Source organism: Ornithorhynchus anatinus, chromosome X1, assembly GCF_004115215.2.
Source record: "Ornithorhynchus anatinus isolate Pmale09 chromosome X1, mOrnAna1.pri.v4, whole genome shotgun sequence".
Lineage (NCBI taxonomy): Eukaryota > Metazoa > Chordata > Mammalia > Monotremata > Ornithorhynchidae > Ornithorhynchus > Ornithorhynchus anatinus.
In genome coordinates, this window is record NC_041749.1 from 123,871,300 (window position 1) to 123,894,608 (window position 23,309).

Genomic DNA, 23,309 nt, shown 5'->3' on the forward strand with positions numbered 1-23,309 from the left:
CGCCGCTCGTCAGCTGTGCGACCGTGGGCGAGTCACTTGACTTCTCTGGGCCTCAGGGACCTCCTCTGTAAAATGGGGATCAACCGTGAGCCTCACGTGGGACGACCCGATGACCCCGGATCTCCCCCGGCGCTTAGGACGGTGCTCGGCACATAGTAAGCGCTTAACAGATACCGACGCTATTATTCCTTCACAGTTTGCTTCGGCGACTCTTGAGATTCTGCACATTTTCCCTTCTTCCTCACCGCTAGGGCGGCCCCCGTGAACAGCCCGACCCAAAAGGCGACGCGGGTGACGTCTTGGGGAACCTTTCGCCGCAATTCCGGGCTTAGGGCATCTCGCCGTGGAGACCCCAGACCCCTTCAACTCTCTCCAGAGCCACTGCGTCCCCCCGAGGGAGTCGCGGCGGAGGGAGGCCGGTTGCTCAGAGGCCTTCCCCGACTTAGCCCTCCTTTCCTCTTCTCCCACTCCCTTCTGCATCGCCCTGACTCGCTCCCTTTAATCATCCCCCTCCCGGCCCCACAGCACTTATGTATATATCTCGAATTCATTTATTCATCTCTATTCCCGCCCGTCTTCCCCTCCAGACCGTAAGCCCACGGTGGGCAGGGAATGCGTCCGATCACTGTGATGGGGTACTCCCCCGAGAGCTCCGTACAGCGCTCTGAACACAGTAGCTACTCGATAAATCCCAACGGCCGACTGGCTGATGGGAAAAAACATTCCCGCTGCCATCCCCGAACCGGACACAGGTGAGTCCTGCTGGAAGTCGGCCCGTCACGGAGGGATCCGACGGGCAAACGTCCGCTCTCCTGGAAAATCTGTATCCCCGTTGCTTTCGGGGCTGCTCTGTGATGGACAATCCCGCGTCTGCCCAGTCCCGAAACAGAGACGGAAGGACTCATCTCTCCCCATCTGGACTGTAAGCTTGTCTTGGGCAGGGAATGTGTACGTTGTACTGCTATAATGATCATAATAATGTTGGTATTTATTAAGCGCCCACTATGTGCGGAGCACTGTTCTAAGCGCTGGGGTATACAGGGTAATTAGGTTGTCCCACACGAGGCTCACAGTCTTAATCCCCATTTTCCAGATGAGGGAACTGAGGCACAGAGAAGTGAAGTGACTGGCCCACAACTGTACTCTCCCGGGCTCTCAGTGCAGCGTCCTGCACACAGTCAGCGCTCGATGAATAAGATTGACTGAGTGACTGAAAAATGGGCCCGGCCTTCAGCGAGGAAGCTCACGGAGGCATTTGGAAGAAAGTTTGCGTGTGAGATGAACGCCAGCCTTACGACCGCACGTCACCTTTAACCGTCTCTGGACTGTAAGCTCGTCACTAGACCGTAAGGACGCTGTGGACAGGGCACGTGTCTACCAACTCTGTTTTATTGTTATACTGTACTCTCCCAAGCACTTAGTACAACATTCTGCGCACGGTGAGCGCTCAATACATACCACTGGTTGATCGACTGATTGATCGAATCCCGTCGTAGATATTTACGACCCAGGTGCCTCTCCTCTGACTTTTGGAATACATTCCGGACACGACGGTTAGACTGTAAGGTCCTCGTGGGCGGGGAACGTGTTGTATCTGTTGTATTTTAGCGTCCCGAGCGCTTAGCGCAGTGCTCTGCAGGCAGTGAGCGCTCAATAAAGGCCACGGATCGCACGGGGCCGGGTGAAGCTGACAAAGGAAAGCAGAGACCGGGGGTCCAAGGTGACGCTGCCGATGCATCCGACAAATGTGGGTGCCTGAGATTTGGCCCGACAGTCAATCAGTTCATCGATGGTATTTATTGAGCGCTTCCCGGGTGCGGAGCACCCGACTAAGCGCTTGGGAGAGTACTGCACGGCAGAATTGGTAGATACGTTCCACGTTGGGGAAAGGTCGAAAGAGGCACCTCTAAAGCCCGGCCTAGGGGAAAGAATCTCAGCTCCTTCACCGGACTACTGTGGTGACCTTGGATAGGTCACTTGGCCTCTCTGGACCTCGGTTTCCTCCTCTAGACCATGAATGATGATAATAATAATAATAACGTTGCTATTTGGTAAGCGCTTACTACGTGCAGAGCACCGGCCTAAGCGCTGGGGTAGATACAGGGCGATCGGGTCGTCCCACGTGAGGCTCACAATTAATCCCCATTTTCCAGATGAGGGAACTGAGGCACGGAGAAGTGAAGTGACTCGCCCACGGTCACCCGGCCGACAAGTGGCAGGGCCGGGATTCGAACCCACGACCTCTGACTCCCAGGCCCGGGCTCTTTCCGAGCCACGCTGGTATAAGATCAGAGAGACCGTGAGCCCCGTGCAGCCCGGAAGAGTGTTCAGGTTCACGGCCTGCTAACTGCCCCAGCGCTCGATCAGCGTTAGGGTAAGTATTTGTCTGATGCCCTAATCATTAAGTGCTCCGCTAGGCCGCAAGCTCCCGGAGGGCAGAAGCAGCGCGGCTCGGTGGAAGGAGCCCCGGCTTGGGAGTCAGGGGTCGTGGGTTCTAATGCCGGCTCCGCCACTTGTCAGCTGTGTGACCTTGGGCAAGTCACTTCACTGGGCCTCAGTTACCTCATCTGGAAAATGGGGATGAAGACTCCGAGCTCCACGGGGGGGCAACCCGATTACCTCGTACCTACCCCAGTGCTTGGCACGTAGTAAGCGCTCGGCAAATACCGTCGTCATCATCGTCAGGCTTCGCGTCCACCGACTCCGTTCTACTGTACTCTCCCAAGCGTTTAGTAATAATAATAATAATAATGTTGGTATTTGTTAAGCGCTTACTATGTGCCGAGCACCGTTCTAAGCGCTGGGGGAGACACAGGGGAATCAGGTCGTCCCACGTGGGGCTCACGGTCTCGATCCCCATTTTCCAGATGAGGGAACTGAGGCCCGGAGAAGTGAAGTGACTCGCCCACGGTCACCCGGCCGACAAGTGGCAGAGCTGGGATTCGAACTCATGAGCCCTGACTCCAAAGCCCGGGCTCTTTCCACTGCGCCACGCTGCTTCTCTAGTACAGGGTCGTGCACACCGTCAGAGCTCCGGGAGTACGGTTGACTGACTGATCACTGAGCCACGGGAGCGGCCGGGCCGCAAGAGGAATCCAGCTTTCCCCTCCCGTCTCCTCGCGTTCTTTTCCTTCCCCGAAAACACCAAGAGGGAAGTTCTACCGATACGCGCCCTGACGCTGACCTCCGACTCTCTCCGGTTCAGTCGACTTTACGGGATGGGTTGGACCCGGCCGCTCCTCTGAAACATCGGCCATTTCAGAGAAGACGATACCTCGCCGGTCCAGAACCGTCATCTAGGGCCACGTTTCCTTCCGGGCGCGGTGTGGAAGTTACGCTTTATTGATTCGCGACCTTCGGGTGTCTGAACCCCTCTGGAAAGAGCACTCGCTCCCCATTTCGCTTCTTCGACCACGCGGGGCCCCGGTTGCCAAGAAACCCCTGTCGAGCTCTATTTTGGTCAGTGAACCAGAAGCCTCGTTCATCTGTGGCTTTTAATAACGATAATAACGATAATATTGGTATTTGTTAAGCACTTACTATGTGCAGGGCACCGTTCTAAGCGCTGGGGGAGATACGGGGTCATCAGGGGGTCCCACGGGAGGCTCATAGTCTTCAGCCCCATTTTCCAGATGAGGGAACTGAGGCGCGGCGAAGTGAAGCGGCTCGCCCACAGTCACCCAGCTGGCAAGTGGCAGAGCCGGGATTCAAACCCATGACCTCTGACCGCCGAGCCCGGGCTCCTTCCACTGAGCCACGCTGCTTCTGCCCACAGGGAGCTTGCGGTCTAGAGGAGCATCGACTGAACGAGGGCATCTCCTTTTCCTCCTCCTCCTCCTCAGTCAGAGGTATTCGTTGAGTGCTTACTGGGTGCAGAGCCCTGGACTAAGCGCTTAGAAGACAACGATATGACAGACTCATCGAGGAGCCGCGTGGCCCGGTGACACGAGCACGGGCTTTGGGGGGGGTCAGAGGACGAGGGTTCGGATCCACCTCTGCTGTGTGACCTTGGGCAGGTCACTTAACCTTCTCTGTGCCTCAGTCACCTCATCTGTAAAAAGGGGATTAAGACCGTGAGCCCCATGTGGGACAGGGAGTTTGTCCGCCCTCATCACAGGGGATCTGAGAAGCAGCGCGGCTCGGTGGTAAGAGCCCCGGCTTTGGAGTCAGAGGTCATGGGTTCGAATCCCGGCTCGGCCGCTCGTCAGCCGTGTGACTTTGGGCGAGTCACTTCGCTTCTCGGTGCCTCGGTTACTTCATCTGTCAAATGGGGATGAAGACCGTGAGCCCCACGTGGGACAACGTGATTCCCCTGTGTCTACCCCAGCGCTCAGAACGGTGCTCGGCACATAGTAAGCGCTTAACAGACACCAACGTTACCATCACTATCATCTACCCCAGAGCTTAGAACAGTGCTTGGCACATAGTAAGCGCTTAACCGACACCATCATCATCTTCATTATTACCTTCCCCGCCCACACTCGCCCCTCCGGCTTCTCCCCGCCCAGCCAAGTCGCGCAGACCCTGGAGAAGCAGCGCGGCTCGGTGGAAAGAGCCCGGGCTTTGGAGTCAGAGGTCATGGGTTCGAACCCCGGCTCCGCCGCTCGTCAGCTGGGTGACTGTGGGCGAGTCACTTCGCTTCTCGGTGCCTCGGTTCCCTCATCTGTAACATGGGGATGAAGACCGTGAGCCCCACGCGGGACGACCCGATTCCCCCGTGTCTCCCCCGGCGCTTAGAACGGTGCTCTGCGCATAGTAAGCGCTTAACAGATACCAACATTATTAGATCCTCCATCCGCCACGAGCCTCTGGGGTCCGATTTAAAGTCGACCCCATTAATGGCGGAGATCGTCTCTTCGCAGAAATAAACACGGTGGATGCGACCTCCTCAGAGGAAGCAAAGCCAGAGGAACATCTGCTCCCGCGGAAAGTCTCCCGATCCCGGCCCCGCCACCTGCCTGCTGGGTGACCTTGGGCAAGTCACGTCACTTCTCTGGGCCTCGGGTTTTCTCATCTGCAAAAGGGGGATCGAGACCGCGAGCCCCTTGTGGGACAGGGACTGCCTTCAACCTGCCGAGCCTGTATCTATCCCAGCGCTCAGAACGGCGCCTGGCACGTGGTAAGCGCTTAACCAACACTATTAAAAAAGAGAATTTCTGCAGTTGTTCTATCCACACGGAGCCTCGCGGGAAGCTCGTACCTACCAGTGGTTGATTTTTTCAATTCATCCCGAGTAGCCCCCAACTTCTTCTCTTCGTACAGCAGAACGCAGGCTGATAAGGGGATGAGGGGGGAGGGCGTGGGGGGGTGGGGGGAATAGTCTGGAGAAGGGGATTGGGAGGGGTAAGGGAAGAATAACAGGAGCCCAAACCGTTTGCTTGCTTGCTTTCTTTTTTCATAAAGAGGGCATTTCAGATAAGAGGCATTCGTCTGTTTTGGCTTTGGGTCACGGAAATAGAATTGCTATATAAATGTCAGCTTGAGCTGGAAGGCCTGACAATTCATCCCCCAGCCCCCACCTCGGCGTTCTGATTACTGCCAGACTCGGAGTCAGTCCCCCTCACTGAATGCTCCTTGCAAGAAAGCTTTCATTGTAAAGGAGGGGAGGAAAAAAAAAAAAAGTGGTTCCCCAGTAGAAAGGCTATTATCTTGCAACAGCTGTTTATAGTTAACTGCAGCCCAGGCTTACAGCCTGTAAAGTCTGTTTCTTGTTTAGTTTTGATGTGGACGTAAAGCACGCGGGGAAATTTAACCCTCCTCTCCCCCCCCCCCCCCACCTTTGGAGTACCAGTTCTGGGGAGAGCCAAAGGCTGGGGGCCTGGGCTAGGAAGAGGGGAGAACGGGGCGCGCGAAGACACGGTGACTCTCTCGATGAGAAATGACGGCTTCGGTTTCCTTGGCTCGCCCGTGGAAGGCTAAGGAGAGGTTAAATTTTCTAGCAGTAAGTCAGCAGAGGCTTTGCCAAAACCATTTAGACAAGTGACACGCAAGATGAAGAGCTTGAAAACATGAGGGGGTTTGAGAAGAGACACATGCGCCGGTTTGGCCCGGCCTTTCCTATTTTCCCGGCGTGCCCCGGGGTTTTTGTTTTTGGTTTTCCCCTTCTGTTTGCACGAAAGGCCCTCCGGACGACAGACGGAGCCAGGCAAGGCTAAGAGCCGCCCGGTTCGGTGTGAGGACGGACACGGCCGTTCGCCGGCCGGGGGGCGGTTAAAGGGCGAGGGAAGGGTGAGAAGACGGCAGAGTGGGCTGCGGCCCGGAGGCGGCGGCGGCGGAAGCGGCGAGGAGACCCTGAAAATCCGAGGCCTGACGGACGGGCTCATTGCCCCCCGGCGGGGTGGAGGTTTCCTAGGCCGGGAGACTTCCGAACAAAGCGGACCCTCTGGCCCCAGAACCCCCACCCCGCTGTCGCCGCGGCCTTTTCACACTGAGCGCTCGGCTCTGGGCAGTAAATTATACCTTTCGCATCGGGGGCCGTGAGAACCGAGAGAGGCCCGGCTCTGAGGGTGGTCTGCCCCTTTGTCCGCGACGTCCGGGAACGTCCCCGAAGTCAAAGGCGAGTTTGGCTCCCGGGGACTCGGGGCCCGTCCGGATAGAGTCGGGGCAAGTCTTCGTTCTCGGCAGGCTCGATCTTCTGCCCCAGAGCGGTCGGTTATCCTAGGAGGCGGTCGCCTCGAGCGGCAGGGTGCCAAAGGGGCCCGCGTCGAGCGGAGGCGGACCGGTCGTGGAAGCCCCGGCGTTGGAGGGCGTCTGCGCTACCGGTCCCGGAACGCAGGGCCTGCCGCGAGCCACGACCGAGCATCCTCCAGCCCGCAAAATGGCCGCCACGGCATCACGGTGAGCGAGGATAGGGGATCGGGGGGAGGGTCAGTCAATCGGTCCATCAGTCTCGTATCCACCCCGGCGCTTAGGACGGGGCCTGACACACACGGTAAGCACTTAGATATTATCCTTATTATTAGTCCTATTCACCCAGAGTGTGACGCGCTCGCCGAGATCTGGGGAGAGGACAACAGAAGCGAGACGTTAGCGTAACCGTGGTATCTGAGCGCTTACCGCGTGCCAAGAACTGTACTGAGCGCCGGGGTGGATACGAGCAAATCGGATCGGACGCAGTCCCCGGCCCGCGTGGGGCCCGCGGTCTCGATCTCCGTGTTTTACAGATGAGGTAGCTGAGGCCCGGAGGAGTGAGGCGACTCGCCCAGGGACACACGGCGGACGTGTGGCAGAGTCGGGATCGGAACCCGCGATCCTCTGACTCCCAGGCCCGTGTTCTATCGGGCACGTCGTGCTGCCCCCCCCCCCCCCCGTTATCATCGGCAGCGTCGTCCTAATCATCAACGTCGTTATTATCACTGGCCTCCAGGAGCTTACAATCTGACGGCGGGGACGGGAATTATTAGTGGGAGCAGGAGAAAGGATGTAGCAGGAAAAGGAGAAAATATATGAGGATGTAACAGATGAGTAGAGATAGTTGAATCAGCAAATAAAAACATACCCGGGACACCCACTCGGGACGCAGACCACGTCCGATTCCCATCCGAGATTTGAGGAGGGCTTTGAGGACGGAGAGAGCCGTAGGAAGAACAGAGGCACGGGAAACCTCCACCTCCCTCCCCGCCTCCTCTCCGAGAAAAAGAAAGCTACGCTGCCGAGGGAAAGAAACCGAAGGATGGAAATTTTAGTCGCGGCGGGAAAAATCACGATGCGGAAAATCACACGACACACAGAGTCGGTCGAGATTCCACTGGGCGTAACGCAGACGTACGGTCACGTTTACGGCTGGCTAAGGGGGGCTTGGTAGCCACGGTCGGCAAGGCAGTGGGAGTGACGGTCGTTTACCGAGCTGGTTGTCGCGCACCGTATTAAGCGCTGGGGAAGTCCGAAATAAAGAAGCAACGTATCCCCTGCCCACGGGACACCGACACTCCGACGGAGGAGACAGACAAAACAGTACGGACGAGCACGGCGATCGTAGTCGATAACCGGATGTACGTGTATTCTCCTTCCTGCCCTTCGTTTGTAAAGACGGCGTCACCGGTGGCGACATGGATATAGCGTGGTTCGGCGGAAAGAACCCGGGCTTCGGAGTCAGAGGTCACGGGTTCGACTCCCGGCTCTGCCGCTCGTCAGCCGGGTGACCGTGGGCGGGTCGCTTCGCTTCTCTGGGCCTCGGTTCCCTCATCCGGAAGATGGGGGTTAACCGTGAGCCTCACGTGGGACGACCCGATGACCCCGTATCTACCCCGGCGCTTAGGACGGTGCTCTGCGCGTAGGAAGCGCTTAACAGATGCCAACGTTATTATTGACCCAAATGGGGCCTGTCTCGGTGGGACCGTGGGCCAGTCACTTCACTTCTCTGGGCCTCAGTTCCCTCATCTGTAAGATGGGGATGAAGCTCGGGAGCCTCACGTGGGACACACACGTGATTAGAGAAGCAGCGTGGCTCAGTGGAAGGAGCCCGGGCTTGGGAGTCAGAGGTCACGGGTTCTAATCCCGGCTCCGCCATCTGTCAGCTGGGCGACCGTGGGCGAGTCGCTCCGCTTCTCTGGGCCTCAGTGACCTCATCTGGAAAATGGGGATGAAGACCGGGAGCCCCGTGTGGGACAGTCTGATGACCCCGTATCTCCCCCAGCTCTTAGAACAGCGCTCGGCACATAGTAAGCGCTTAACGAATACCAACATCATTATTATTACCCTCTATCTCCCCCAGCACTTAGAACAGCGCTCGGCCCGTAACGGATACACAAATTATTATTAGTATCATTGAACCTGCCCTAGCTGGTCTTTTGGTATATTGCACTTTGGCCCGTGTGCAGTCTTGGCTTGCGAAGAGCCGCTCTCCCGACCGCTGCCTCCCGGGCTGGTCTGTCGCCCGGCAGCCCACTGTTAGACCTCGGCGCCTGGTGCCTTCCTCAGTGGGAGACGCCATCGTCGCTTCGGCCTCCTAATGGGAACTGGGTTGAGCGCCCTCCTACGGTACGAAGGGGAGGCCGGGGGTGACCCCACCGGATCTGTGGAAGCAGCGGGGCTCAGTGGAAAAGAGCCCGGGCTTGGGAATCAGAGGTCACGAGTTCGAATCCCCGGGCGCGTCACTTCGCTGCTCTGGGCCTCAGTTCCCTCATCTGGAAAATGGGGATGAAGACCGTGAGCCTCACGTGGGACGACCCGATGACCCCGTATCTGCCCCGGCGCTTAGAACGCTGCTCGGCACGCAGTAAGCGCTTAACGGATACCGACAGTATTATTACCTGTGCCAGTCCACTTCGGGAACGGGATCCGTCCCCCCGTCCCACACCCGTGTCCGTCCCCTGCCACACGGGGGGCTCCCAAGCAACGTGGCTCCGTGGCAAGAGCACGGACCTGGGAGTCGGAGGTCACGGGTTCGAATCCCAGCTCCACCACTCGTCAGCTGTGTGACTTTGGGCAAGTCACTTCACTTCTCTGGGCCTCAGTGACCCCATCTGGAAAATGGGGATGAAGACTGGGAGCCCCACCTGGGACAACCCGATCACCGTGGATCTACCCCGGCGCTTAGAACAGGGCTCGGCACATAGTACGCGCTTCACCAATACCATCATTATCGTCATTATGAATCCCATTTGTACAGATGAGGGAACTGAGGCCCAGAGAAGTGAAACGACTTGCCCAGGGGCACACAGCAGATAAGTATCGGAGCTGGGATCAGAACCCAGGTCCCTCTGACTTCCGGGCCCGTGCTCGCTCCACCCGGCACCACTGCTTCACTCTCGCGAGACCTTCGATCGATCCATCGATCGATCGTATCTACTCCATCGATCAGTCGAGTGCTTACTGCGTGCGGAGTCCCGTACTCGGCGTTCGGGAGAGTACGATACAACTGAGTTGACGGACTCGTCCCCCGCTCACGGTGAGTTTCCCGTTTTCACCGACCGCTTACTTTATGCAGAGCGCTGACTCGAGCGCTTGGGAGAGGACGACACAGCAGAGGCAACCGAGAGGTCGAGGGCGAAGGCGACGGAGTAGAAAGCCATAGGGTTTGGCAAGAAGGAGATCGCTGGTGGCCTTGGAAAGGGAAGTCTTGGTGGAGTGAAGGGAGCGGGAAACCGGATCGGAGGGGGCCGAGGAGAGAACTGGAGGAGAGGAACTTGAGGCCGAGGGTGTAGACGACTCGCTCAAGGGGTTTGGAGAGAAATGGTAGGAAGGGAAGGGGGGAAATAACTGGGGGGAGCTGTAGGGTCCAGAAGCGGCGCGGCTCAGCGGAAAGGGGCCGGGCTCGGGAATCCCGGCTCCGCCCCTCGGCAGCTGTGTCACCGTGGGCGAGTCGCTTCGCTTCTCTGGGCCTCAGTTCCCTCATCTGTAAAATGGGGACGAAGACTGGGAGCCTCACGTGGGGCAACCTGATGACCCCGTATCTACCCCAGCGCTTAGAACGGTGCTCTGCGCTTAGTAAGCGCTTAACCAATACCAACGTTATTATTATTACTACTTTTTAGGGCAGCGGAGACATGATCAGGTTTCAGAGAGGTGGAGAATAAGCCACCGGAGAGGGAAGGGTTCATCCGTTCACTCGGCCATTCTTCAGTATTCACTGAGCCCCAGCCGCGTGCAGAGCCCCGTGCTGGGTGCCGACGGAGCGTACGGCACTGTACCGAGGGCGCGGAGGGGTGTGTAGAAGTAAAAATCTCACTCCCTGCCGTCAAAGGGCTTACAGTCTAAGATGCGGGGGGGTGGGGGGGGGGGGGTCAAGCAGGCTCAAATGATGGAAAAGCAGGGCGTCCTAGTGGGTAAAGCCCGAGCCCGGGAGGCAGAAGGACTTGGGTTCTAAAGCCGTCTCTGTCTGCTCTGTGACCTCGGTCGAGTCACTTCGCTTCCCTGGGCCTCAGTTACCTCCTCTGTGAAATGGGGATTGAGGCTCTGAGCACCGTGGACCGCGTCCATCCCGATTAGGTCGGATCTACCCAGCTCTTAGAACGGTGCTCGGTACGTGGTAGGCGCTTAATACCATCGTTATTATTATCGGTAGGGATATCAGATAGCGTACGAGTCCCAGAGAATGAAAGCCGTGGCCCATTCTGCCGCTTAAGCGCCACGTCAGCCAGTGACGCACCCGATAGACGGAGACGATCGAAGCATCGAGCCCTGTTCGACTTGAAGGAGGTCGAAAGGGAGAGTTTGGCTCCGGGATGGAAAATGATCCGGCAGTGGTGTTTGTAAGCTCCTTGAGGGGAGGGATGGTGCCCACCCACCCGATCGTATTGCCCTAACCCCCGAGCGCTTAACAGCACGGCCCAGTGGGAAGATCCCAGGCCCGCGAATCAGAGGACCCGGGCACTAATCCCGGCTCGGCCACCTGCCTCCTGTGTGGCCTTGGGCAAGCCAGGCAGGGATGGTCTCTCTCGATCGCTGAATTGTACTTTCCAAGCGCTTAGTACAGCGCTCTGCTCACGGTGAGCGCTCAGTAAATACGACCGAGCGAATGGATGGATGAAAGTCACTTAAGTCTTCCGGGCCAGAGTCACCTCATCTGTACGGCGGGGATTACGACCCTCGTTATCATCATTATCCTCAGGTGCCGCTGAGTGGTTTCCGATTCCTAGCGTCTCCGTGGATTCGATAGTATTTATTGAGCGCTTACTATGTGCGGAGCGCTTGGAATGGACCAATCGGTAACAGATAGGGACGGTCCCCGCCCTTTGACGGGCGCACGGTCCAATCGGGGGATACGCTTTCTCTCCAGAACGTCCCGCCCTCTGCCCCGATCCGCAACCTTTCCGACGGTTCTTCCGCTCTCGCCGTTCCGCTCTCGGATCCGCCCAGCCGCCCGTCTGCCTCTTCCTCGTCTTCCCTGGGCGTTTCCTGGCCTTAGCGTCTTCTCCAGAGACTTAGTCCTCCTGATGATGTGTCCAAAATACGCTCATCTAAGTTGAGTCACTTGGCCTCCTAAAGACCCCTTCGGCTTAATTTGCTCTAAAATCCATCTGTCTGTCTCTCGGGCCGTCCGTGGTATTGGCAGAAACCTTCTCCGACGCCACGCGTTTCAAAAGAATCGATGTTCTTTCTATCCCGTTTTTTCAGCGACCGGCTTTCGGAGCCATACGTCGTCACTGGAAACACCGTAGAGCTGCCGGTTTGTGTTTTGGGGGGGGGGGGGGGGGGCGCTTGTCGCATCGGCACGTTTCATGACTTTTTCCCGGCTCTCGGTGGCAAGGCTTCCGGACGTTAATCTTCGGCGGATTTCTTGACTACTAGCTCCTTTAATATTGATTATCGATCCCAGGAGAGGAAAACTGCCGACGGTTTCAATCTCCTCTCCATCCACTACAGGTGTGTTAAAACGTCCAGTTGTCATGATCTTGGTTTTCTTGACATTCAAACGGAGGCCCAACCTTTTGCTCTGTCCCTTAACTTTTAATAACAAGCCCTTCGACTCTTCTCCGCTTTCTGCTAGTAGGGTTGCATCAGCAGCGGCGCGGCTCAGCGGAAAGAGCCCGGGCTTGGGAGTCAGAGGTCGTGGGCTCCAATCCCGGCTCTGCCACTCGGCAGCTGTGTGACCGTGGGCGAGTCGCTTCACTTGTCGGTGCCTCAGTTCCCCCATCTGGAAAACGGGGGTGAAGACCGTGAGCCTCACGCGGGACGACCCGATGGCACCGTGTCTACCCCAGCGCTCAGAACGGTGCTCTGCACGTAGTAAGCGCTTAACAAATACCAACACGTTATCATTATTATTATAACGAAGGTCGTTTATTTCCCTCCTCCAATCTTTACTCCCCATTCGCCTTCACCCAATCCGGCTTCTCTCATTAGGTATTCTATGTCCAACCCGAATAGCTTCTATCGACCCCGGCGCTTAGTAGAGTGTCAGGGACCATGGCTAATTTCCACCGGTGTTTTCTCTCCCAATACCGATGGCATTTGTTAAGCGCTTACTCTGGGCCAAGCCCTGTTCTAAGCCCCGGGTAGACCCCGGCGCGAATCAGGTTGGACACGGTTCCCTGTCCCACGTGGGGCTCACAGTCTCCACCCCCATTTTACAGATGAGGGAACTGAGGCCCAGAGAAGTAGAGTGACTCGCCCAAGGTCACACAGCAGACAAGCGACGGAGCCGGGACTAGAACCCAGGTCCTTCTGACTCCCAGACCCGGGCTCCAGCCACCTGACCGGGCTGCGGCCATGCCGGTTCCCAGGGTTAAATACAGTGCTTTTCGCACGATAAGCGTTGGATCGATGATATTACTACTTCTTCACCAAGTTATTCGTAACGGCCACGTTCTATAAAAGAAAGAAAGGCTAGATTTCTATCTCTATAAGAGTTAGAATAAGTACAGATCGATATCTTTCGTTTGGCCGTAGGTTCGGAAAAATACACGTGGATTGCTCAGGGCCAGCAAGCGAAATGGACATTCGCGTCTTTTGCTGTAAATACCGAACGAGAAGCAGCGTGGCCCCGTGGAAAGAGCCCGGGCCCGGGAGTCAGAGGACCCGGGTTCTAATCCCAGCTCCGCCGCTTGTTCGCTGCGTGACCGCGGGCAAGTCACTTCGCTCCTCTCGGTTCCCTCGTCTGTAAAGTGGGGATTAAAGCTGGGAGCCCCATGCGGGACCTGGACCGCGTCCAACCTGATGAACTCGTATCTGCCTCGAGCACGTCGTACGGTACCTGGCACGTGATAAGCGCTCGACGAATGCCATAAAAAATGCAACTTTTGCAGTTTTGGAATGTCTTATTTAGTCTAATTCCAGGCCTCCTCTGATTCATGACGTGCTCCAGTGCTTTTCCTTCTCCCACGCATCTGGTGCAGATCAGAGCTCTGCTCGACTCCCAAAGTTTCCTTTTTGGTTTTGGCTTCCCGCTCCCTTTCCCCCTTCCCGTCTCCCCAGCCCTCCCCCGACCCCCACCCGGGCCCCAGTCGTCCCACTCGGGACGGGGGCTGGAATTTTGTCACGTTCTTTCCTTCGCCTGCGGGGGCCACACGTTTCACGGCCTGGGTCCGCGGTAATAAGAACACTAACGATAACCGTGGTATTCGTCGAGCCCTTTAGATGTGGCGGGCGCCGTGCTAAGCACTGGGGTCGGTCGTTAGACCGTAAGCCCGTCAGAGGGCAGGGACCGTCTCTATCTGTTGCCGATCTGTCCATTCCAAGCGCTTAGGACGGCGCTCTGCACATAGTAAGCGCTCGATAAATACTATCGAATGAATACCAGCCAATCCAGGGGGGACGTAGTCCATATCCCATTCTGGTCTAAATAGGAGGGGGAACCGAAATCGAATGCCCATTTTACACATGAAGAAAGTGAGGCACAGAGGAGCCAAATGACTCGTTCAAGGTCACAGGTCACACAGCAGGCAAGCAGCGGGGCTAGGAACCCAGTTTGGGGCGAGCGTATGTTAGGCACATGGGGCAGCTCTGCGAGCTTTTTTTTTTTTTTTTTGGTATTTGTTAAGAGGTGACGACAAGCCAGACGCTGTTCTAAACGCTGGGGTGGATAAAAGGTCACTGAATTGGATACAGTCCCCTCCCCACTTAAGCCTGACATTCTTAATCCCCACTCTACGGTTGTGGGAAGCGAGGCCCGGAGAAGTTATTCATTCATTCAATAGTATTTATTGAGCTCTTACCATGTGCAGAGCACTGTACTAAGCGCTTGGAATGGACGAGTCGGCAACGGATACAGTCCCTGCCCTCTGACGGGCTTACGGTCTAATCGACGGGCAAGTCACTTAACTCGCCCAGGGTCACGCAGCAGACAAGTGGCGGAGCCGGGTTTAGAACCCAGGGCCTTCTGACTCCCAGGCCCGGGCTCTGGCCACGAGGCTACGCTGCTTCTCCAGCTTTTGACTCGGTGAGCAACTCGCAAAGGACCCGAGATTCAAAAAAATCCATGTAAACGGAAGTGAAGGAAGGGAAATAGTATCGTCACTCTCCTGGTATTTATACAGCTACAGATCCGGCTCTGGGGTAGATGAACATAATGATGTTGGCATTTGTTAAGCGCTTACTATGTGCAGAGCACTGTTCTAAGCGCCGGGGTATACTAGGTAATCAGGTTGTCCCACATGAGGCTCACAGTCTTAATCCCCATTTTCCAGATGAGGGAACTGAGGCACAGGGAAGCGAAGTGACTCGCCCAAAGTCACACGGCCGACAGGTGGCGGAGCCGGGAGTCGAACCCATGACCTCGGACTCCCAAGCCCGAGCTCTTTCCACCGAGCCGCGCCGCTTCTCTCCGTTTTATGTGGGGCACGGTCTGAGAAGGAGGGAGAGCAGGTGACTTATCCCGACTTTACCGATGAGAAAACTGAATTTTCAGAGAGGTGAGTCATAATAACGATCAACGCTGCGGTATTAGATGCTTACTACGTGCCTGGCGCTGTATCAAGCCCCGGGGTGGACACAAGCAAATCGGGTTGGACACGGTCCCCGGCCCACCTGGGGCTCACGGTTTCAATGCCCATCTGACTGATGCGGTCACGGAGGCGCAGAGAAGTGAAGTGACTTGCCTACGGTCGCCCGGCAGGCCAGCTTGGAACCACGGTCTGGCTTGATGCTAAGAGAGTGAGACTGGGAATCCTGAGACTCGGCCTCTATTCTGAACTCTGTCACCGGCCCGCTGTGTCGCCTGGCACGGGTCAGAGACCGTGTCCGCTCCTCTCAGCTTGCATCTGCCTCGGTGCTTAGCCCAGTGCTTGGCCCCAAATCAGTGCCTCCTAACGTCACAACGATCCTACGGCAACCGTCTCGCCTGATTAGACCGTAAGCTCCCCGAGGGCCGTCGTTACGCCTACCGATTCTGTTGACTTTTACCCTCCCAGGTGTACTCGCCCAGTACAGTGCTCTGCCATCTGCCAGTCGTAGTTATTGAGCGCTTACTCTGTGCGGAGCGCTGTACTAAGCACTCGCGACAGTACGGTATAATAATAGAGCGGACGCATTCCCTGCCCACCACGAGCTTACAGTCCAGCGGGGGAGACAGACGTTGATATGAGGCAGAAGAGTACAGATGCGGACCTAAGCGCTGTGGGGCCGGGAGGGGGGGGGATGAATGAGTGCTCAGTGAATCTCACTGATTGATTGAATTGATCGTCGCAAGGATGGTCAGAAGTACGGAAAAGGAGTGCTTACTCTGTGCCCAGCACTGGGGTGGACAGAGGGCACCGATCAGTGAATACGATTGAATCGAATGAGTGACACCAATAATGCTAACACTGGTATTTTTTAAGCTTTTACTACGCGCGGCGCACTGTTCTACGCGCTGGAGTCGATACAGGGTGATCCGACTGTCCCACATGAGGCTCCCGGTCTTAATTCCCATTTTAGAGATGAGGTAACTGAGGCACCGAGAAGTGAAGTGACTGGCCCGCAGTCGCACAGCTGACGAGCGGCAGAGCCGAGTTGATCGGATCAGAAACAGTCCCTTCCCAAACGGAGTTCCCAGCCTAAGAGGTTGGGAGAGCGGGAATCTCAGCCCCATTTTACAGAGGAGGGATCTGAGACCCAGACACCCGTGGCTCGGCCCAGGTCACGCAGTTGGCTAGCGCCAGTTGGCTAAATGGAAGGAGCACGGGCCTGGGAGGCAGCGGGACCTGAGTTCTCATTCCGGCTCCGTCGCTTGTCTGCCGTGTGACCTTGGGCAGGTCGCCTAACTTCTCTGTGCCTCAGTTCCCTCATACGTAAAATGGGGATTAAGACCGTGAGCCCTACGTAGGACAGGGACCGTGTCCAACCCGGATACCTTGTATCTACCCCAGCGCTCAGAACGGTGTCCGGAACATAGTAAGCGCTTAATAAATACCATAATCATTACTATTATAACAGAGCACACAAAGCACAGAGCGCTTAACGCATATTATAAAGAAAGGGTCTCCTGATTCATAATAACAATGTTGGTATTGGTTAAGCGCCTACTATGTGCAGAGCACCGTTCTAAGCGCTGGGGCAGATACGGGGTGATCGGGTCGTCCCACGTGAGGCTCACGGTCAATCCCCATTGTACAGATGAGGTCACTGAGGCCCAGAGGAGCGAAGCGACTCGCCCACGGTCACACAGCTGACGAGTGGAAGAGCCGGGAGTCGAACCCATGACCCCCGACTCCCGAGCCCACGCTCTTTCCACTGAGCCGTGCTGCTTCCCAGGTCCATACTTTCTCCACCAGGCCCCGTGTCCTCGCGACGGGATTCTCACCGGCGGGGTTCCGCTTTACCTTTCTCTGTTCGCTCAAGCTGAATTGAGGGGTTTCGATCCAAAGACCGTGTCCTAAATGGGTTCTCGCTGACCAATTGCCGAGACCGAGCAAGATGAGAGGACTCTGCGCTTAAGCTCCGCGACGGGAAACATCTTGAAAGGAACACTCCGGAGTCAGACGTTTCCGCGCGCACGCGGGGCTTAAGAGCCGGGGCTCCAAAGCCACAGGGACGCCGCGTCAGAGTTACCGCCGGAGTCCGGATAAACCAGAGCGGATCTGAGGAAACATTCCTCCGTATCAAAGGCAAGCGGTGAACAGTGGGAGAAGTCAAGGGATTAGCGGTGGCGTTGGAATCTTCTTGCCTAGAAGAAACCATCCGGCTTTCCGCCGCCACCCACCGACTGATCCCAGGCGACGGTGACACTCCCGCCCACCGCAAGCTCGCTTTCAGTACGGGACTCGGCACACGGTAGCCCGTCAGGCCCTCGAGAACAGGGCCGGTATCTTCCGACTCAACCGTCCTCCCCCGAGTGCTCAGTACGGTGCTCGGCGCCCAGCAGACCGTAAGCTCGTATCTCGGGCGCGTCGTGTATATCGTGCTGTGGGGCCGGGAGGGCGGAAGGGCGGGGGGAGCACATCAGGGCGACGCGGAAGGGAGTGGGAGACGAGGGAAGGCGAGGCTCGGTCTGGGAGGGCCTCTCGGAGGAGACGGGCCTTCGGTAAGGCTCCGAAGCGGGGGGAGAGTCGGATTTAAGGAGGGAACGGCGTTCCGGGCCGGAGGCGGGACACGGGGGAGAGGTAGAAGAGACGGAGGCACAGTGAGAACGTTAGAAGCAGAGGAGCGAAGCGTCCGGGCCGAGTTCTAGAAGGAGAGAAGTGAGGTGAGGTTGGAGGGGGCAGGAGGGGTGAGGGCTTTAAAGCCAACGGTGAGGGGGTTTTCTCTGACGTGGAGGCGGCTGGGCGACCGCCGGACTTCGGGAGCAGCGGGGTGAGATGTCCTGAACGTCTCTGTAGAAAAACGATCCCGGCAGCCGAGTGAAGAATGGCCTGGAGTCGGGAGAGACGGGAGGCTGGGAGGCCAGCAAGGAGGCCGATGAAGTCATTTAGGCGGGGTACGGCGAGGGCTCGCAGTTCGAATGAAGCGTAAAGGGCAGATTTTAACGATCCTGTGAAGCCGGGACCGACGGGATTTAGTGACGGATCAATTACGTGGGTCGAACGAGAGAGGAGTCAACGATAACCCTTAGGTTACGGGCTTGGGAGACAGGAAGGATGCGGGCGCTGCCTACGTCGACGGGTAAGTCAGGAGGAGGACAGGGTCTGGGAGGGAAGATAAGGGGCTCGTTCAGTTTGAGGTGACGGGAGGACATCCGAGTAGAGACGTCTTGAAGGCGGGAGGAGATGCCGGCCTGGAGAGAGGGAGAAGATCAGGGCTGGAGATGGAGATTTGGGGATCGTCCGCATAGAGGTGGCAGGTGGAGCCGTGGGGGTGAAGGAGTTCTCCAAGGGAGTGGGTGGAGATGGAGAAGAGAAGGGGGCTCAGAAGTGAACCCCGAGGGACCCCCACAGATAGGGAGCGGGAGGCAAAGGAAGAGCCGCGAAGGAGACTGAGAACGAGCGGTCGGAGGGATGGGAGGAGAACCGGGAGAGTCCCCCGATCAGACCGTGAGCCCGTCAGTGGGCGGGGATCGTCTCTATCTGTTGCCCGAATTGTCCATTCCAAGCGCTTAGTACAGTGCTCTGCACACAGCAAGCGCTCCGTAAATACTACCGAACGAACGAATGAACGAGAGGGCAGTGTCGGTGAAGCCGAGGTTGGATGATGACGGTTCCAGGAGAAGGGGACGGGCCACGGGTTCACAGGCAGCTGAGAGGTCGAGGAGGATTATGTGCCAAGATCTTTACTAAGCGCCGGGGCGGATCCAAGGTAATTAGACTGGACTCGGTCCGCGGCCCGGAGAGGGCTCGCGGTCATTCATTCATTCAGTTCTTCATTCGGTCATATTTATCGAGCGCTTACTGGGCGCAGAGCGCTGTACGAGGCACTTGGGACAGTACCCTACAGCAATAAACAGACACTTCCCCCGGCCACACTGAGCTTACAGTCTGGGGGGGGCGGGGGGGGAGACAGTTTTCAGCCCCATATTACAGATGAGGTAACCGAGGCTCACAGAAACGAAGCGACTTGCCCAAGGTCACAGAGTAGACAACCGGCGGAGCTGGGGTTCAAACCCAGGTCCTCTGTCTCCCAGGCCTGTCTTCTATCCACCGGGCCACGAATAATCGCAAATCGAGCATCCCCCTTGGTCTTCAAGTGTCCCTTTCCCATGTCCCATGACCACGAAGAGCTGGCCACTAACTTTTCCGCACCCTCCCCAAAATCAATCCACGCCCCCCCTCCCCCCCCCCCCCCGACTACTTAATGAAAGTACCTGTGGTGGAAGAACAATCGGGAAATTCAATAAAGTCGAAATGAAATGTTCAATTTAAGACCCAGATTACTTTATCGCCGCACAATCGAATGAAACCTGGAGCCGAGAGCCCAAGGACTCACATTTATCAGCAGCGCCGAGCTCTGCTTCGCACTCCTGGGCCAGATGCAAGAATTCCAGCAATTACAAAAGAGGTCAGAGGTGAAGCGGGACCGATCCAGCCTCGCATCCCGAAGCCCAGAATCGGACCAAAGCCGGGATCTGGCCCCGAGGGAGCGGTCTCCTGCCTCCTCTCATCGGGTCGTCGGTGTTGGTTCCGAGTCCAATCCAACCGAATTATGTTCTTGGTGCAGCCTGTTTGGCCACAGAGTCTAGAGGAACGCTGTGCTTTGGGAAATCCCATTTTATTATCATTATTAATAATAATAATTGTGGTATTGGTTAAGCCCTTACTATGTGCCGGACATTCTACTAAGCGCCGGGGTAGACACAAACGAATCGAGTCGGGCAAGGTCCCTGTCCCACGTGGGGCTCACAGTCTCAATCCCCATTTTACAGATGAGGGAACTGAATCCTAGAGGAAGGGAAGTGACTTACCCAAGGTCACACAACAAACAAGTGCCGGAGCCGGGATTAGAATCCACGACCTTCTGACTCCCGGGCCCTTGCTCTGTCCACTACGCCGTGCTGCTTTTAGTAAACATTGACTCAATAGGTAGAGTGCTCTGCACACAGTAAGCGCTCAATAAATACTAGTGAATGAATGAATGAATGGGTCCAAGGGGTAACTTTATAATAATAATAATAATAATAATAATAATGTTGGTATTTGTTAAGCGCTTACTATGTGCCCAGCACTGTTCTAAGCACTGGGGGAGGTACAAGGTAGTCAGGTTGTCCCACGAGGGGCTCACGGTCTTCATCCCCATTTGACAGTTGAGGCAACTGAGGCACAGAGAAGTTAAGTGACCTATCCAAGGTCACACAGGTGACAAGCGGCAGAGGTGGGATTAGAACCCATTGAAGATGCCATTAGGAAGGACATTTTCCATAAACAATTCAGTGTCGCCGTTGTGTCCGCCTATCGGTCGGTGCTATTTATTGAACGCTTGCTGTGTGCAGAGCACTGTACAACTAATACTGTTAATAATCAGAGTAATAATAATATTGGTATCTGTTAAGCCTTTACTGCTCACAAGTCTCCATCCCTAATTTACAGATGAGGTAACTGAGTCACAGAGAATAATAATAATAAGGTTGGTATTTGTTAAGTGCTTACTATGTGCCAAACACTGTTCCAAGCGCTGGGGTAGATATGAGGTCATCAAGTTGTCCCACGTGGGACCTCACAGTCTTCATCCCCATTTTACAGATGAGGGAACTGAGGCACGGAGAAGTGAAGTGACTCGCCCGAAGTCACCCCCAGCTGACGAGTGGCAGAGCCGGGATTCGAACCGACGACCTCTGACCCGCCCCCCCCCCAGCCCGTGCTCTTTCCACTGTGACCTCGGGCAAGTCGCTTCACTTCTCTGTGCCTCAGTTACCTCATCCGTAAAATGGGGATTAAGGTCGTGAGCCCCTTGTGGGACACGGACTGTGTCCGACCCGACTGTCTCGTACCTAACCCAGAGTTTAATACAGAGCCAGGAACATAGTAAGCACTTAAATACCGTATTAAAAAAAAAACACGATAATGATTGTGGCATTTCTTAAGCGCTCACTATGTGGCGAGCACAGTACTAAGCGTTCAGGTAGATACGGGTCTATCAGGCCGGTGTCCCACACGGGGCTCACGGTCGAAATAGGAGGGAGAAGAGGTACTGAATCGGAGAAGCGGCGTGGCTCAGTGGAAAGAGCCCGGGCTTGGGAGTCAGAGGTCACGGGTTCGATTCCCAGCTCTGCGACTTGTCAGCTGTGTGACCGTGGGCGAATCACTTCACTTCTCTGGGCCTCAGTCACCTCACGTGCAAAATGGGGATGAAGACCGTGAGCCTCACGTGGGACGACCCGATGACCCCGTATCTACCCCGGTGCTTAGAGCCGTGCTCTGTACGTAGTAAGCGCTTAACAGATACCAACATTATTATTATTTTGTAGACGAGGGAACCGAGGCCCAGAGATTAATAATAATAACGTTGGTACGTGTCGAGCGCTTACCACGTGCAGAGCACCGTTCTAAGCGCCGAGGTAGATACGGGGGAACGAGGTTGTCCCCCGTGACGCTCACAGTCTTCACCTCCATTTTCCAGATGAGGGAACCGAGGCCCAGGGAAGTGAAGTGACTCGCCCACAGTCACCCAGCTGACAAGGGGCAGAGTCGGGATTCGAACCCATGAGCTCTGACCCCCAAGCCCGGGCTCCTTCCACTGAGCCACGCTGCTTCAAGGGAAGTGACGGGTCCAAGGCCGCCCAGCAGGCAAGTGGCGAAGTCGGAATTAGGCCCCCAAGCCCCCTGACTTGCAGCCCCGGGCTCTTTCCGGTTGCCACGCTCTTAAGCGCTTGGGAGAGGATAATAAAGCAGAGTTGGTAGGCACCGTCCCGCCCCCCCCCCCCCCAAGCAGCTTACAGGAACACTACCGGATCCTTTTACACCCTTGCCACCGATTCCCCTCTCATGGTCCTAAATACCCTAAAAATTGCACAGACACCAAGAGGCCCCCGGCCCTGGGGCGGGCGGTGCCGCCAGGGAGGGGGCGAGGATGGGACGCGAAGCAGCCTCCGAGGGCAGCACGGGCTCGACCGTCTCCTCCCCGCAAGGAATCGTCCCGTGCCAACGTGGACACCGGATTCTGCCGGAAGGGACTCTCGTTCCCCGGCCTTCGCTCGATCCAGCGCTCGGCAGACGGCGAGCGCTCGATCCGGCCCGCTGATTGGTGTGGCTTCCTTCGCTCTTCCTTCGGTGCTCGGGGAGAGAGAGACTACTGAGGCTGTTGATGCCCGTCTACCTGTTCTGTTTCGTTGTCGTCTCCCGCTTCGAGACCGCGAGTCCGCTGTCGGGCGGGGAACGTCTCCATCTGTCGCCGAACTGTCCTTTCCGAGCGCTCGGCACGGTGCTCTGCGCACAGTAAGCGCTCAATAAATACGATCGAATGAACGAGAGAGAGAGGAACGATAAGAGACAAGGAGTTAGGAAAAGTGAAGCAGATGGAGAAGGGGAGAGAAAGAGTTCCTCGGGGGCAGGGAACGTGACTACCGACGTTACAGTGTACTCTCCCAAGGGCTTAGTACAGTGCTCTCCGCCCGGTAAGCGCTCGATAAATAGCACTGATTGAGAGATAGAGAGGCAGAGTCAGGGAGGGGTGGAGAGGCAGAGGGAGAGGAAGAGAGACAGAGACGGAGAGGGGGGAGAGAAATTTTCATTCCCTCCTTTAGACTCGGTTGGGGTCTCCGCCTCTCACCCCACCCCGAATTAATTCAGAAAAGTTCTATTCCCGACTCGAACGACAAACGTTTTCCGAGCTGAAAAGGTTTAGCGCGTTATATAAATAGATCGATACACATACGTCGGGGTAGTAATAATAAGTTCGCTCCCCTTTCATCTCTGTCGTTTCTTCCCACACATATTTCCTATTTCAAGCATCTGTGTGACAAACGCGTCTCTCAGACTGGAAGCCCACGTCTTGTCTTCCCGGCTACGTTACTGGAACGAGGGGCCATCCTTTTCTCTCCCAGACCCCCGGAGTTCTGACAGAATTCATTCCGTTTCCCCGTAAAA